The following is a 17,828-nucleotide window of genomic DNA, read 5'->3' as shown; positions in this document are numbered from 1 at the left end:
TATTTTTGGTAATTTTTAAAACGTCAAGTTTATGTAATCTTTAAAGGATTTATTTTACTTTTGCTCATCTATATGATGTGTCTGTGTCTGTGTCCACGGAGGCCGGAGGCAGGCATTGGATTCCCTGAAGCTGGGATTACAGGCAGGTGTGAGCTTCCCGAAGGGAATGCTGGGAACCAGGCCCAGGTTCTCTGCAGAGCGGTAAGCGTTCTTATCCTCTGTGTCATCTGTCCAGCCCAAGCTCCTTTAGTTTAATTATTATTGTGGCTCACCTGCCAGTGGTCCTGAAACGCTAACAGTCTGCTTGCTGTGCTGGTGCAAGCTGGCTCCAACAGGCCCGCACCGTGGGCTCCTGCTGGGAAGGCACATCAGAGTCCGGATTTGCAGTTCCCACCTTGGCTGAGATAGTAGCACTTTGCTTTGGCTGGTGCAGCAAGGTTTGGTAAAATCCACATGCTCGTGACCACATGGCTTCTGGAATGGAAGGGCCTTCAAGACTAATTTTGAATTCAAGCCTGTGTTATCATGGGCCCCACTGGCATTCTCCACTGGTGAGCTCCGTTTTGGCTGACCCCTCCCTTGTGTCTTCTGGCTGCTCTGTGACAATTCTTGTTGACAGATCCCAGCAACTCCCTAGCTTTCTACTTCCTTATCCCTCCCCCTTCTGTGACAGCTGCAGGCTCAGGCAGGCTGAGCGCCTCTGTGTACTACATGAGGTCTTGCTTTTGATTCAGAAATTCAGTTTTAATGGATCGTAAATTGCTTCTAGAGAGACACCACCTAAATGGCCTCACATTCACCTTGGCTCGATTTTGAAATCTCGTAGGGAGTTAGATAGAAAAAGGAGGAGAGCCAGGATGGGAATGGTCAGGGTTTCTTCTGGAAGCACTTTGTTTCTCAGTTTCTCTCACTTGCCTATCAGAAGGAATAACTGGAGTCTAGAATTGCTAAGTAACCGTGGAGGTTGTGGTGGTTGTTTTTATTCTAAGTCTCTACCACCTAACTTTCCAAACTCTTGTTATTAAGCTGAAAAAAAAAAAGCCTCAAGTAACCTGAATCAAACTTCTATAATCTTAAAACATTCACTTCTCCTATTTCCTCTTAAAAGGCATTTACATCCACAGTGAGCCTGGGGATCATTGAATTATTCCAGACTTCATTCTTGTCTATTTCACATGGAAGCTTGTGGTTAATTCCAGAGAGAGACCCCTGGAATATAAATTACTACCCTGGGGCCTCCTCAGGATTGGGGGGGTCTTTGTAGCAGAAAGAAATCACGGGAGTTAACAATTAATTGTCTCACCGATAAAATAATTGTTTTGTTTCACCATCTGTCAGGATGGCCCTTCTGTGGTTTCTGAGTAGCCCAAGTATCAGTATAAAGTGGTCAGATCTGCCAGGTGTGTGTGGTCCTCAGCCGAGTTCCTGTTGCGGCTTGATGGGAATCATCGGGTTCAGATGACGTGGGCTTTGAGGGGAAATTCCAATACAAATAAAACATGCTAATTCTACTTCAAGGGTCAGCAATGAAGCCTTACCAAAGAAAACAAACATTTCAATCGGAAGTTGCAGGTCTTAATGTGCAAACCATAGAGGAGAGAGCTAATTACCCAGGTGTTCTAAGAGTGGGTAGGTCAGGGTGGGTGTCAGTGGCAGAAAACATTTGAATTGGGCATTTGCTACTAATTAATGTCTCTAAACTATGAGACTTAGCATTGTTGATGGAAAAGAACTGCAAAAGTGTGGAAATGGTTAAATTGAAGGCTCATCAGCTCATCAAATCTTAGTTGAGGCATGCCTGGGACCTTGGGTAAATCTTGAGATCACAGGCCACTGATGTGAGGATGCAGTGAGGCACAGACAGGAGGTTTACATGATCGGCACTAAGTCTCACGGGAAAGGAGGGACTTCTAATCAAGAGAGTGTCCTCCCCCTCGCCCCCCCATCCCTCCTATCCCCTCAGCAATTGTTAACTGTCTTTGGATTATCACCAGCTCAAAGGAGGCATTTAGATAAGGTATGAAAGATTGATCAAGAAGAGTCTGCCTTCCTTCCTTCTTTTTTCTTCCTTTCTAGCTTTCTTTCTTTCTTTTTTTTGAAAGCATAACACTGCCAGTGTCAAGGTATTCCAACGTGTTCGGGCAGGGAGGGGCAACCTCTGGAACCTCAGACTGTGTAGCAGAATGTTATCCACCCTTGAGGAAGTAGACAGTGTCCTGCACTCTAGGACAACTCCAGATCAGTATGTTGTGAATGGTCTTGAGATGGCTGCACTTTTCTGTGCCCTGGCCTCAGATAGCTGGTGCCATTGCTTTCCAATAACCCCTTAATGGCCTCTTCCTCAGCGTGCACCAGGGTCTCATTCCGCGTGCACTAGATGGAAAGTGTGTAGCGTCTCACTTAAACAATTAGTACTGACTGGCTCCCTCACTCGTGTACCTGCCCTGTCTTTGACACGTAAGCCTTTTAATTTCACAGAGGACATGTTCATTTATATCCGCTGTCATATAAATTGTTCAACGTACAGTTGCAAACACAATTAAGCCCCTCATTAGCGGATTGTTTCCTTTGATTTCTGTTTTTTCCCTGTGGTTATGTCTCTTTTCCATGGTGGGCGATGTGTTAGAGTTCATTATTGGTCTTTAAGATGCCTCTTTCCTTTGTCGTTTTATGGCATGAGAGAACCAGTTGGCCTTGGCTTAATAATACCTTAATTTGGGTAATTGAGTTGACCTCTCCAGGCACACATCTCATGCCCTGACACCATGTCAGGGGTATTTGGTGTACTTTAATATTCCCAGTAACCAGTACTGGCTGGGTGCATGAATGCGGGAGCCATAGTGACCTGTGTTTCGGGTACCATTAGGTTCTGTTTCTTCAGGGCTGAATTCAATGGTTGTCTTAGTTAGGGTTTCTATCGCTGCAGTGAAACACCATAGCCAAAAGCCAGTTGGGGAGGAAAGGGTTTATTTGCCTTATATTTCCATCAGTGGAGGAAGTCAGGACAGGAACTCGCTTACTGGCTTCCTACTTCCAGTGGCTTGCTCAGCCTGCTTTCTTATAGAACCCAGGTCCACCAGCCCGGGAATGGATGGCACCACCCACAGTGGGCTGAACCCTCCCCCATCGATCACTAATTAAGGAAATGACCGACAACAGGATCTCATGGAAGCATTTTCTCAACAGAGGATGCCTTCATTCAGCTAACTCCAGCCTATGTAAAGCTGGTAGATAAGTAGGCCGCACTCTGCTGTTAAGTTCCATCACTTCTGACCGCCTCTGTGCTTTCAGAAGGCAAGGACTATGGATTATCTGTTTGCTGACGTCGGCTATTTTGAAGGTTTGATTTTTATTCCTAATTGTACGTGAATGTGTGTGTGCCTGAGTGGGTTTGTGCGTGTGAGTGCATGCTTGTGGAAGCCGGAAAGGGCACTGGATCCTATGGAGCATGGAGTTTAGAAGCAGTTGTGAGCCACCCAATGGCGGTGTTAGGAGCAGAACTCAGTCAGGTCTTCCACAAAAGCATTAATGCTTGTGACAGCTGAGCCATGTCTCTAGCTCCCTTATTTTAGTGTTTTGTTTTTAAACTACATTTTACTATGAGGCCTAAGCTGTTTTTCAAATTGCAATAGTCACTTCCCTGAGTCTCCCCAGTACTGACAGTTCAGGCATGGGGCACCACAACCTACTTTATTATTAAAGGCATTTCTTAGACCCAGGTCTTCTAAAATTTTAACACATAATTATGAAAAGAAACCATGTCAACCTCAGACAGGAAGAGGAGCACACAGAGAGCTGTCAGGTTCCTTTTCAAATGGCTGCCTTCTTACGTGTGGTGGCCGTGTGGGTGTTGATTTTAATGTAATTTTTCCATAATACGTCCTTTTGGATGTATTAAATACTTGACGACCAGTTAAAAAATTTTAAATTTTACAGTTTATACTATTGACTCTAGCTTTTGTGTTTATGATGGCAGCCCTGACAGTCTTCCCAAAACCAACATCAGTTTTAAAATGTCAGTTTTCAATTAAAACACTTTAGACTGGGGAATTCAGCATAGGTAGAGTTTCCTTCCTTATGAGGCTACTGTTCGTGTGTCCTCGATGTTATAGATGTTATAAACTGTCTTGCAGTGTTGCAGAAAGTGTAAATCTAAAATCGTGTGTACAAGATGAAGCTCACCGCTACGACAAGGTATGCCATAAATGAAGTGAATTGAGCTTTTTTTTTTTTTTTTTTGTTGTTGTTGTTGTTGTTCTAGGTAGAATTCTGGATGCATTTTCCATGTTTTGAATGAGGTCTGAGTGCTGTATAAGTAATATTATTGACGTCAAATTTCTGATCAGTCGTGAGGCTATTAAGTCCTATTAAGAACAGCTCAGATTCAGCATTTATTAGACTCTGGACACTTTGTCAACAGCTAGGAAAAGTTCACTAACATTAGATTTCTACTGAGTGTTAAAAATGCAGTTTATAACCGGGGGAGAAATACCTGGATCAGCCTTCATATTAGGCATAGAATGGAATTTCCTGCTAGAAACCGATATTTGTTCCTGAGTCCCACTTCTAGGAAGTAAGCCCATTTTCTTCTTGTGGAATTTACTCCTCCTACCTTTCTACCCAGATAATCCTCTTATAGACCAGGATACCATAGATACATGGCTCTAGCTAGAAGATGTAAGTCTTTGTTGAGAATTTTAAAAACTACAACTCTTAAAAAGTGGAACAGTTCCTCGTAGTGGCCGTGCTGGCAATTGAGTTGAAGGTAGGCTCCAAGGGACAGTTCATTGCACGTGGGTCCTGAGGCCCAGTGTTTCCTGTTTCCTGTGATTCTCATTCCATTCTCTCCACCTTGATGCATGACCTAGCAGCTGCTAGGTCAGCTGAAGAACGCTGACCGCCTCTCTCGGTTGATTATAGTTAGAATACTGATCTGTGCTCTTTGTCACAGATTGCAGCCATGAAACATTTAATTGGATAATAAGACATCTGGTTTCTGACATACCTTTTTGGGAAGAGTTGCAGTGTGCATTTCTACCTGTCACAAAAGCAGACGTGTATTGACACTGAACTTCTGCCTGCGTGTGTGGCGATGACTCTAGGTGCTTGCTTTAATACAGAAGTCACATGACTTTGGATTAGAGCGTTCAAACATCATCTCAAGGTGTGCGTAAGTAAGTAAACAGAGAAATATTTGTGGCTATTAGGAGTTTTATATCAAAGAAGATATCAGTGCTTTGGCCAATTATCAATGTGTATATATTTCTTCCTGGAAGGAAGCTAGACTGACTTACCACCCCTCTGTCTTCGGTAGGCTAGTGTTTGGGGGACTGGGATCTGACGCTACACAATGTTGTGTAAACTTCCTTTCAAGAAGTACTGGGTTTGCTTCCTGAGAAGCCTTCTGTACTGCTGAGGCGTGTGATAAAGAGCAAAGACACACCTGACGCTTGGCTCCTGTTTACCAGCCGGTTTCAAAAGCTGTAATAGTTGTTTGTTCTTGATACATTAGCCAAGTTTTCTTTTCTCTGTTGTGTTTGTTATATAACTTAAGCACATTAGATCAAAAAGTGACTTTAGAATCTGCTAAGGCCTTAGGGACGTGAAAACTCTGAAATACACTGCCTGTCTCAGACACAGTCTTACCTGGCAGGAGAGAGGGTAGGGAGCTCACTGAGAAGGAAGGCAGGAATTATGAATGATGTCTGTTCCCCTTGGAGCAAAAGAGAGAACAAGAGAGATCTTTGGGGCTTGGGCAAGTGAAGGGGTTCTAGGAGAAAAAGACTTGAGTAGTAAAAGGAGTACGGGCAGGTCAGACAGCAAGCCCGATGTGGGGCAGACATGGAGGTGACTGTGTGGCAGTATAATGTAAAGACTGCGTTGCATAGAGTGGCAGCCTGGTTCTGAGGGTTTTTTTCTCTCCCATAAATGTATATCGAGAAGCTTTGCACTTTGTGTTGTCACTGTAGGTAACAAAGGCCTAGAAATAGTTATCCCTTTCCTTTTGCAAGTATACCCTAACCATATCAATAGAGGTGGCCTTGTTTCTGGTGCCTGAAGGCTGTGGGGAATGTCTTTCCATGCTTTGAGCTCTGATCGCAGCTGATGGCGTTTAGGAAGGTTTCCTTCTCCTGGGTGGAGCATCTGCTCTTAACCCTCAAGCTCTGTGTAGGAACCAACGTATAATAGGCTGGTAGATAATGTACAGCCCACATAGTTCACACCGCAACATCAATAGCAGTAGTTTTCTAAATAAAAATGAAATCCGTGCTTTTAAAAAATGCACGTAAACTGGCTGACCATCTGTGAGGAGCTGATTTTCCTTTTTATCTCCTCTGAAGTAACAGCTGAGTGATTGAGAGAGGAAAAGCTTCAGACTTGACACGATGAACTTTGACATTTCCCTGTAATGATGGTGATGTGTCAGAAGGCCCTGCAGGAGGGGCCTTCTACCTGGAATAGCAGCTGGACAGCATCCAGCCTCGGGGACTCTGGCCCAAGGGACCGGTGTTTGAACCAGGAATGGCAGAATTGGTCCAGGTGGGATGGAAAAGCTTCCTGTCATAGCTGCTGATAAGGGCTGCTGATAAGAGCTGCTAGGATGTGGGGGTGCGTGCAGAGGCTTCCAGAAGTTAAGGTCAAGGGTTTGTGAGTTAGCTTTATGGGAAGTGTAGGCAAACTTTCACTTCAGGCTCTCTCTCCTTCATGCTGCTAGATATAAGAAGGCCTATCCTGCCTCTGCCCCCTTTGCCCAATTCCGTTTTCTTATCCCAGTTTTTTATTCCCAGTTGAATTGGCAGAGAACCTCTGCGAGATGAAGCTGTTCTGGTCAATTATTGGTAGAGCCCAGGCTAGGAAGGGTGCTTCTCAGTTCACAGTCCAGGGCTCTCTCTTCTCTCTCCCATTGCCTCATAGAAAAGAGCAGTAGCTTCAGAAGGCCCACTCTCATTTAGATCTTGTTGTCAGCTGGGTATCATTTTGGAGAAATCTTGGACTGTGGGATGACTGGCTCTTAGGAATCATGAGGAGATCTGCGGAAATGGCTCAGCCTGTGAAGAGCTTGTTGTGTTTGCTGTCTACACTAGGTCCTGAGTTAAAATCCTAGAACACACTTAAAAAGGGCCAGACACGGTTGGGGATTTAGCTCAGTGGTAGAGCGCTTGCCTAGGAAGCACAAGGCCCTGGGTTCGGTCCCCAGCTCCGAAAAAAAGAACCAAAAAAAAAAAAAAAGGACCAGACACTAGAACCTAGGTTGTCAAGAGGGCTTAGGTAAGGGCTCTTGGAGGCCAAGCCTGAGTTTGCTCCCTGGAAAACCATATGGTAAAAAAAAAAAACAAAACAAAACAAAAAAAAACAAAACAAAAAAAAAAAACTGACTCCTGTACGTTGGTCTCTGACTTCTACACAGGTGCAGTGGTATTTGGGGAGCTGGGCATGGTGGTGCACACTTAAATCATAGCACTGGGGAACTGAAGACATATATCCTTGGGACATCCACCTAACTGAGGAATTCAGACCACTGAGAGACCTGGTCTAAAAAGCAGAGCAACTAAAAAGGGATGTACCTGAGGAAAGGCACCCAACATTTTCCTCTGGCCTCTAAGCGTAAACATACCCATAGCCATGCATGGGCTTGTGTGTATGCACACAACACACACACACACACACACACACACAGAGAGAGAGAGAGAGAGAGAGAGAGAGAGAGAGAGAGAGAACTTAAACCCAAGAGATCTTCTCTAGACATAAGAAGTAATAATCACCTTTATAACAAAATCTCTCGAGCTGGCAGCATGGCTTCCTTCCCAAAGGTGCTCCCCATACAAGCCTGATGACCAGGTCCACTCCTGGTGGGAAGAGAGAGGGGACTGCATGCAGCTGTCCTCTGACCTACACACCTGTGCTCAATCATGTACACACGAAAACATAGGAAGTAATGGCAATAAAACGTCTTCCTTCCTGTCAGAAACTCCATCAATATTAGTGATTAACTCATGGTTTAATAGATCAGGACCCAGGGAGTTGGGAGTTCTGCAGTCTCCTATAATTTGTCAAATTTCAACTGTTTCTTTTAAATAAAAGAAAATATGATATTCAACCACAGTATCTAGAGAGAATGTTTAATTTACTTGTATTTTTTAAAATGTATTTAATTTTTTCTAAATAAAATCACTTATTTAAGATTCTTTTTTGCTAGCAATCCTTTTATTTTTAATTATATCAAGTGCAAGATACTTGCACTATAACCCTAAGTTTCTCGTGACTTAAGAGACTCAGAACATTACAACACCAGCAACTATTCCAGCTCCAAAATTCTCGTGTACTTTTAGTATAATTTTTTTAATTAAAAGCCAGTTTATTAAGAATTTATTTTTCCCTTTTCAGTTTAGGGGATCGGACACCTGGTGTGTTAAGCCAGTATTCCTCACACAGCCACATTTAGCCCTGTCACCGCCTTAAAAAACAAAACAAAAACCAACCAAACAAAAAGGTCTTTAAATATTTGAGTCAGACTCTCCCTAAATTGCCCAGGCAGGCCTCCTGTTCCTATCTCTGGACTAACTGGGATTACAGGTCTCTGTCACCAAGCTCTGCCCAGTCAATGGCTGTCTACAACAGAGGAACTCCAGATTCAAGACTCAGCATGTTTGAGTATCTGCCTGAGGAGCACAGTCCTAAGTGCCTTGCGTGGAGGGTCACATATAATCTGGCCACCTCTGTTGGGTGGCCATGTTCCAGGCTCATTGTAGATCATTAAATTGCTGATCCGCTCTCAAAGCTCTCAAGCCTGCTTTGAAGGAGCTCTCGAGTGGTTTGCATCCAGTACAACCTCAGCTCAGGAACTTGGACCAGCAGAAACCTAGTAATCCTGGCTTCAGGAAAGTTTTACAAACTTTAGAACTGCTCAAGTTCTTAAAGTTTAAACTGGGGTGGGGGCTGTGGAAGGCTGTTAAAACTCGTCCTAAATCAAGAAAGGAAGGTTCCGCCTTAACCAACAGTGAAGGCGCTTATTGGTTAGGCTTGCCAGGGACTGACTCACTTTAGCTGTAGCAGAGGGCCACGCCCTACATTCCAAAAACCCTGTGCAGCCCGAGGCGCCCGCGGGCCTTGCCTCTGTAGCCTCTTGAGCTTTTCAGTGTCCTCCGCTCCAGACTGTGCTTCCCAGAGGCGGTCTGTGGGGACCGCTGGCCACTCCCCACCGCTGGCCGGCCGCACGCAGAGCCCCGCGCGCACACTTGTTAGGAACTTTCCAGGAGACTGCCTGTGGGACCAGAGGTACGTGTGGCTCTTTGTGGGGAGGCAGTTCATTAAACGGGGTGATATTTTGTAGCAGCTCCAGATCAGGGGTGCGACTCTCCAGGAAAAGTCGACAAGGAGCGAGCCGCGCGCTTGGCTTTCACAAAGCGCTCTGTGATCACCAGTGGGATTTCCTCCACCAAGTGATGTCAAGGGAATGGCTTACTAGACGGGCTTCAGCTCTAAACTAGATACTGGCTACTGGCAATGCAGTTGCTAGGACTGTGGTTCTGGATGGGTAGGTAGGCAAATCAACAAATGAGCCAAATTCTGTGTGGTGCTAGCCCCAACGTTCCGAGGGTATAATAGCCAGCATACAAATGGTTTCAGTTTGGGGTTTTCCCTAATTAGGTTTTTGAAAGGTGAGACTGTATTTACAGCTTGGGCACTGAGATTTTAGAGGTACTTGCCTCCTTCAAATTGAGGTCTCCATAAGGTCTTCCAGCCAAAACATTGGAGAAGCTGGTGGCTGAGCTCTGTACAAGGTGCCAGGAAGAAGCACGTGCTGCCTGTGTTTTCAAGAGAGTGTTTACTTTGCAGGCTGCTGCCAGGCTCATCTCTTAGAGCTGCATGGTGATTGCTCTAGTAAAAATAACCAAGAATGCTTGAGGGTTGCTTTTGTCTTTTCTCCTGTCTTTTGCTGTGTGTTATTACTTGCCTTGTCCCCAACAGGAATCTGAGCGGTTTTCATGAGTGGGGCAAATTTTCTTTCTACTTTTAACCTGGTCGAGTTAACTGTTCCTGGGATACATCCCCGGGTCTCCCGCTGTGATGCATGAGTATTCCACCCGTTAGGCTAAATCTTGAGTTCTTTGTCATGTGGGTTTTAAATTTATATAGAAACAAACTGGGTATGTACATGTCTTTAAAAAAATCCGGTCAGCAAATTTATTTGTATTGTACAAATTGATTTTTATTTTGTTTTTGAGGGGTGGTCGTGGGATCCAGGGCCTCTCATGGAGTTAGACCTCCCAGCCCCGAAGTTACAAGAAAGTTTCTCGCTTTGCCATGGCTTGGGAAGGTGGTGGGCTGCAAGATACCTTTTGATTTCTAAGGAAATATACAGTCCAACAGAGATGTTATCAAAAGTGGAGTTAGTGTGTCCCAGATAGACAGGCACTCGGTGTTCTGATGGCACAGGCAATACAGGGACATTTCAAAACTGACCCGTGATTGAGAATGTGAATTAAGCTAGAAACATTATCTCTGCATTTCTGCATCTACGTAAGTATAGACTGATGCTTCCGGTGAGTGGAGGGAGAGTAGTGTAACATTCTGTGCAACTGACCTTCCTTAGGTCTATAACAGAGACTTCTCCTGAAAGAAATCACTTCTAAATGGAATAATTAAAACTACTTGTTGATGATTGGAGATGTTAGTTACCCTCTGAGCACCCAGCGCCCCCTGCGAGCTCCCGGGCTAATTGTTAAGCCAGCTCTGTTGCCTTACACTGATCCGGTGTCTGGGTGAAAGGTAACATTTGGACAGTTTGAGGAACAGCATCTGAAGGAGCCCAAAGGACACTGCTGGGGGTTGGAAGGCCCCCTTAGGTGGTGAACGGGAAGTGGGAAAATAGCTTGTTGGCTTTTAATCATCTAAAATCTAAAGGCATAATGAAATAAGGATGGTTCATCTCATCTGTCGGTTGTTACAAAGCCGGGACACTTAAGGCTGATCCTTCATCTCAGGGATTGAGATGGTGTGCACCCACCCCACCCTCCGCCACTGATTTCCACAGCAGCTAAGAGGGAGGTGAATCACCCCTGCCTTGTGTTTAAAGATTGGTATAAGCTGCTAGTTACTCTCCTTGTGAGAAGTTACCATCGAGCATTTGTTATTTACCCTCCTGTGGTTCTAATAGCTGTCAAGCAGTGCCAATTTTCCTTATGTGAAATGATCCCCTGGAGAATTTTGGTTTGAACCAGATTTTCCAAGCTTTTTAAAAGGCCCTTGGCGCCCCTGTGCCTGAGTCTCAAAGTTCACAGAACAATATATTTACCCAGGAAGCTTGAGGTTTTCAAATATTAACTGAGCGAGCCCTATAGACTTGGTGGGTGGTTTGATACACGTGGCTGCCTCAGGGCTATCAGTCTTTGTTGACTTTTGTTCTGAAGCTCTTTAGCTCTGAGTTTGTCCTTCCTGCTCCTCAGGAAGTGCACACTGGGACTCTCCAAGTGTGAAGCCAAACATCGGATGCTAGGCTTTTCCCAGGGATGATTGTTCATGACATCACACTTGCAGCATTCAATATGCCATATGCCTTGTGGGAAGTTTTCAAGTTAGGTTGGCCCTTTGTTTAGTGTTAAACTTGCTTTTTCAAATGGTGAGGTATGGACTAGAATGATGGCCCAGTGCATACTCATTGGCTGAGAGTACCTACTGTTTTTGTAGAGTTCCTGAGTTCTGTTTCCAGCACCCATGCCAGCCAGCTTAACAACCATTTGTAACTCCAGCCTCTGGGAGATCTGGTGCCCCTAGCTTCCAAGGGCATCTGCACTTATGCCCCCTAATACAGATACCTTTAAAAGGGGGAAAATAAGGAAAAGGACCTGGAAGTGGATAAGATTTAATCTGTTAGAAAGTAGGCAAGTTGCAAGGTCTCTCAGCAGAGGTGGCCATTTGTAAGCACACCATGATGCACAAAAACGATGCCACCTTCCTGGAAGACCATTGGGGTACCTAGTCTAACTCACTCCCACCGCTTCACCTTTCCCATCTCTCTTACTTGGAACTTCCCACCTCTCCAGCCTGAATGCCTTGGCCACCTCCTCAGACTACACTCTAGCTGTTTGAAGTGACAATGTATTCCAGGATGTTGGAAGAGCATACAAGGGCTTGAGGGTGTAGCTCATTTTCAAAGCACCCATGATGGTCTCATTCACTTCCTCAAACTGAAAACAAACAAACAACAAAAACCCACAAGAAAAGAACTCACAAACAGAATATGCCAGCGCGCGGTTGAACTGAGTGCGGTGATCTTAGAAAAATCACAGGAGAGAAGGATGCCAGAAACCAGGTTTTCAAAAGCAGGCGGTCAGTTCTAAAGGCATTGGATCAGAGTGTGTGGTGTTGTCTAAAAGAATTGTAAAAGATGGAAGCCAGTGATAAGAGCTGGGGGTGCTAGGTGAAGCACGCCTGGAATCTTACTCCTTGCAGAGCAGAAGCAAGCACGCCTGGAGCTGAAGGCCAGCCCAGGCTCCATGGTGTGACCCTCAGCATCTCAGTATTGGACATATGTTCGCCAAAGATCGCTCGTGTTCATTACCTCACTTCTTTGTTAATAGAAGCGTTGGTAATTATTTCAGGACAGTGGCCTAGGTGTGGCCCGTCAGCCTCACTATGCCATTTAAAGGGCTGTGTGTTCTCTGTCCAAGAAGGAAAATGTGGCTTGGACGGCACTATGGATATGTGAGCTGATCAAGAGGACAGTGGTGTTGGACTGAAGCAGCAATCTTGATCAATATGACTTGACAAAGCCGGGCAGCTCAGATTACTAGAGGTAGAGTGCCTGGACGATGCTATTTCCATTGTTTTTAGATTCACTGCAGCTAACAGTAAGGAACTGGGACCCTGGACCTGGGAGCCAGGTCTTGGATGATTTATTGAACACCTTGGTCCTCCATTTCCTTAGTCACAAAACAGAAATCGAAGAATATTTAGCTCATTAGAGGTTGAAGACATTGGAGGATTAAAGTTGGTCATTCTCTGGAGAAGTGCTCCAGAGCAGTAGTAAACTTCATATCCTACCCTTAGTGATCTGATGTTGGTGTGACCTCTTGCTTTCATCGTACTGCTTGAGACAGATGGTGGCTTGTACTGGGTTTGCATTTAAATCTACATCCGGTGTGTGCAGTGCAATCTGTAATCATTTGAGCAGTGGTTGAAAGATCCCGAGTGTGCTCACCGTAAAGAAGCTAGGAAGTTGCTTGTTTAATAGAAAGCTGCAGACAGCCCACACCAAGTTGTGTATGTGCTTCCTGGAGTTATGTGTGCCTTCCTGTGAAGAGTCGCAACTTGGTTTTAAGAGGAATACGTACTGAACTAGAGTGTAGCAGACTAGTTCCTGAATTTAGTACAAATTTTCTTTGTGCAATTTGGTCAACTGACTGTAGTTCTCCTTACAGACCAGTTTGAACCTCTAGAGCACATATGGTAATGTCTGGACATGGTTTTTGTTGTCGAGACTGGGGATGGCTGGAGCCAGGTATGCTTGCCATCCATCTCAAGGGCACAGGATGGTCCCAAGGCAAGGACTCGCCCTGTCCAAACTGTCAGCAGTACAGGGTTGAGAAATCATGACTTCACAGTGGAGTGCTTGCTGTGTTTGTGACACTGGAATAGCTGTTTTTGCTTGGGTATTATGACCAGCTAGCTGAAAGGATGTTTAATGAGAAAGCCTTTGAGATTTCGTATGCTCTAAAATCTGCAAGTGTCTATAAGTTTTCTTCTTCTTTTTTTTTAATCATTAGTTCCATGGTCAAATGATATTGACCATTTCTATTTCAGTCTATGGTAGTGGTTTGGAAATAAGGTAAACCTATACTTGAATCTCTGCTCACCAGTGTAGCTGCTTTGTGTTCTGAGTAACCATGTGGCACAGTCCGTACTAGGCTGTCTTGAAGTCTTCTCTGCCATTAGTCTAAAACTCTTCAATGTAGCCTCTGGCATATTTTTAAGACAAAGACAAAAAGCAAACATATTCTTTGCCAAAATATCCTAAGACGTCTAGGCCACTTCTCTTTTGAAATTGTTTTGGCTGGACTGCTATAATTTACATCACTCTCAGCACTGTTATCTTCTGTATTAGAGTGGTCCATTAAACCCCCAACCTACCACCCACCTCTTAAAGCTTTCAACTGCTTTTCCAGTCCAAAAGCCCAAAGTCCATGTTCTGCCAACAAGCGAGGGTGAGCTTGTATGTTTTGGAATTACTCTTCTATAAAAGCTATCAGTGTTTATGGGTAAGCAGTGCAGTCCTGTGATTTTCCTACTCCTCATATGGTTTGGGCAAGACCCAGGAAACCCTTAGAACGCATTTAACTGAAGCTTGCTTATAGTTTCAGAGGCTTGGTCCGTTGTCATTATGGCAGAGAACTTGGTGGAATAGGTGTGGTGCTAGAGAAGTAGTTGAAAGCTACATCCTGATCCGCAGGATAAGAGAGAGGACACTGGGCATGGCATGGGCTTTTGAAACCTCAAAGCCCACCCCTAGTGACCACTTCCTCCAACCTCCAAATCCTTCTAATCCTTTCAAGTAGTGTCACCCCCCAGTGACAAGCATTCAAATATATAAGCCTATGGGGAGGGAGCATTCTTACTTAGACCACTATACAGCATTATAAGATAACTCACTTTTTTGTTTGTTTTCATGAAGAGGATAGTGGAATTGGGTAGTGCTTACTAAAATGTGATATTTGGAAAGAGGATTCATAAGAAATTTGGCCTTTTAAAAAGCTAACAGGTAACAAAGACTTCTTATGTTTACCGCAGAAGGTTGTAAATGTTTTTGTTTTATGGACATGGGTGTTTTGCCTGCATGTATGTCTATGAACTATGTCATACAGTGGCTGGGAAGTCAGAAGAGAGTCAGATCCCTTGGCATTGGAATTGTAGATGGTCACTAGCTGCCGGGTGGGTGCTGAGAATGAAACTCTGGTCTTTTACTAAAGTAGAAAGTGCTTTTAACCACTGAGCCATGCTCTAGCCTCAGAAGGATGTAAACATTTAAGAGAGATGAATGTTTTGTGAGCTATAGTTTTGACCTTACAGGGAAGGACCAGAATAAACACTAAGAGAAGAAATGGTTATGGGGGAGGGGGAGTCCTCATGGGGAAGGAGTGTGCTCATGGCAGGGTGCTCCTGATGAAGCAGAGGGAGTCCTCATTGTGGGGGTTGGGTGTGCTCCTGATGGGGATGGGAGCCTTTGGGTTGTGAGGAAAACAAAAGTCACCTGCTTTATTTAAGTCTAGAACTTGCCAAGAGGTGAGCTTGCGTGTTTTGGAATTACTCTTCTATAAAAGCTATCAGTGTTTGTGGGTAAGCAGTGCAGTTCTGTGATTTTCCTACTCCTCATATGGTTTCTTAATATCTTTCCCAGCTAAGTCTTAAGCTCTAAAGAGCATACCCAGCCAGGGCGCATGCAAAGACACCAGCATTGCTATGTACCCTACCTGTAAGAGCATTTACCACATGTAGTTTTTACTTAAGAGTGTGGGTTTTGATAGAGGTCAGATGAGAAATTCCAGTGTTCAAATCTACTTGTTGCCTATGTGTACAGGAGTTTTATAGTTTGTTAATTTCCCCAGTACTGAAGAGTTAATAGGAGGATGCTATATTAACTGCATTGGAAACAAAGAGTTTCCACACCCAAAGAACCAAATTGTATAATCCACATGTGGTGAGAATTTTGGTTTCTTTGAAAAGAGCACAGAAATATTATGAGAATATGTTTTTGTTTTATCTCAGGTGTGGGATATGGGGCTCCTACAGATTGTCCCCAGCAGCTGACTATGATTCGTCTCGTGCTCTGGCAGGGGCATCATTTTGCCAGCTGCAGATAATTTCTGCAATTTCATGATGTTTGGAATTCTGGGGTCCTGAGAGGCAGAACTTAGATATCCTGACAGCAAAGATCAACCTTGCTCCAAAGAACTCTAAACCCCTAATCAGAGGGAAGTAATGTAATGATAATGTCAGTTACCTCCTTTCCCATCTATCCTGCTTTCTCTCCTAGCTAGTGTTTGGGAGGTGAATGGGTGGAAAATGGGGTGGAGTAGGGTACAAGAGAAAAGATCCCACAAAGTAGCCAAGGACCAGTTACATCCTCACATAGAGAACTTGAACCTATCCCAGGAGCAGGGGTAGAATTCACAGCTCATTTGCCCCATAAAGGGTGACAAGCTTGGGTCACAGCAGCCATGGTGTGGGTGGTGAGACTACACACTGTGAGTATGTGTACTCTTGGTTAAGTTAACTTCAGGTCCACTTAGCTCTCCTGATTGGACAGAAATATTGGTGGTGTTCTACTTGTTTTGGGCCCATGATGCCTAGACGTTGCTGGGTAATCAACATTGCCCCCCCCCCCCAAAAGTTGCTCTCCGAGACTCCTTCTTGTAGGATGGTAAACCAAGAGTTTAGTGAGTTTAGTCTGGATCTTGTCAAAGAAGTAACTTTGAAAGTTACTCTCCAAATTATGAGACAGGCTAATAATAAACTAAAGAACTAGTGGAATTATAATTTTAGGTAGCACTAATGACTTTGAGACCTGCTGGGTACGGGTGACTTCTCCATGTTAGATACATTCTATTGCTACATTTTCTTGGATGTGGGGCTAGAAATTACTACATGCTGCTTCACGTGTTTACAGGCTGCATACATACATGTAGACAAAGGCCTAGGCATCAGCTTCTGCAATATTTGCTGTTAATCTTCCAAGTTCTAGATTGCCTAGCCTAAAAGGATAAAGGTCCATTTCTTTCCATTTTTAGGGAAGGAATACCCAGAGGCAAAATATAGTCTAGACATGGAAAGAGTCAAAGCAGTAAAACAAACGAAGCAGGATGCTCCATCGCTTACATTGTAGGGCTAGGTACATTTTAGAGTTTAAGCTTGAGATCTTGCATTGTTTAACAACAGGGTGTGAGATTACATTCTGTTTTTCTCCCTAAAGCAGTTCTTCCCCATCTTTGGGATTCCCCAAAGCTTCCTTTTCCTGGAGCACGATTAGCTCCTACCACCCTTTGGTGTGTGTAACCCATACTAGGGCCAAGAGGCAGGTCACTTACCCATGTCTGACCTTGGGGGAAAAGCTCACTGACAGAAACTGTAAAATCGATCTGTAATAAGTTGGGTCACAGAAGAGCGGAGGTATTAAGTGGAAATCCAATGGCACGTGGCTCTGAAGGGAGCTTCCAATAGAAATTAAAAGAAAACTTGGAGTCTGAGGTAGAAGACCAATTTAACCACTTTTTATTTTATTATTTTGCGTGTATGAATGTTTGGTCTGCGCATATGCCTGTGCACCACATGCATGCAATGCCCAAGGAACCAGCAGAGCGGTCATACACCCTGGAACTGCAGTTACAGATGGTTGTGAGCTGCTGTGTGGGTGCTGATAACTAAAAGCAGGCCGTCTGGAAGATCATACAATACTGTTAGCTGTCAAACTATTTCTTCAATCCCAGGGATAATGGAATTTTTGGAGGCCAGTCTGGCCAGTGCATAAGAACTGGGCCTATCCTAGGGCAACACTATTAGACCTTTGTCAGTCTGACCCACGGTGGGCTTGCCTCTGCTTTGGAGTCCAGGTCGCCTAGGTACAAAGCCTGACTTGGAGTGTGGGCTTGCTGCTGTCCCTGAACACCGCAGCGCATATCTGAACCTCACATGGCACCATGTCTGGCCAGGCGGGGGGACTCCATCATGAATGGCTGCTCCATGCCAAGTGTGCGTCCTTCTACTCCAGCTTATCATCCTCACCAGTCAGCAGGTGCCATCAGGACCTACGTTGTAGTTTGTGTTTCTCACAGTGT

General features: G+C 44.5%; 1 protein-coding gene across 42 annotated transcripts in view; it reads left to right on the top strand.

Annotated features, from left to right (window-relative positions):
- The window catches only part of Sgms1 (sphingomyelin synthase 1), a 271,205-nt gene that overhangs the window by 177,331 nt on the left and 76,046 nt on the right, over nucleotides 1-17,828 (top strand). For 6 of the 42 annotated variants that reach the window (XR_010054001.1, XM_039080994.2, XM_063265776.1 and 3 more), the window contains 2 exons: nucleotides 3,187-3,340; nucleotides 4,134-4,194. The exons of 32 other annotated variants lie outside the window; for them this stretch is intronic. The gene's annotated coding sequence lies outside the window, so the exon portion shown is untranslated. Of the gene's footprint in view, nucleotides 1-3,064; nucleotides 4,195-4,951; nucleotides 9,277-17,828 lie in introns of all 42 variants that reach the window. 4 more of the 42 variants (XM_063265730.1, XM_063265740.1, XM_063265777.1 and 1 more) reach the window with 4 other exon arrangements.

Source organism: Rattus norvegicus, chromosome 1 (genome assembly GCF_036323735.1).
Source record: "Rattus norvegicus strain BN/NHsdMcwi chromosome 1, GRCr8, whole genome shotgun sequence".
Taxonomy (NCBI): domain Eukaryota; kingdom Metazoa; phylum Chordata; class Mammalia; order Rodentia; family Muridae; genus Rattus; species Rattus norvegicus.
This window is presented reverse-complemented; position numbering and strand designations above follow the sequence as displayed.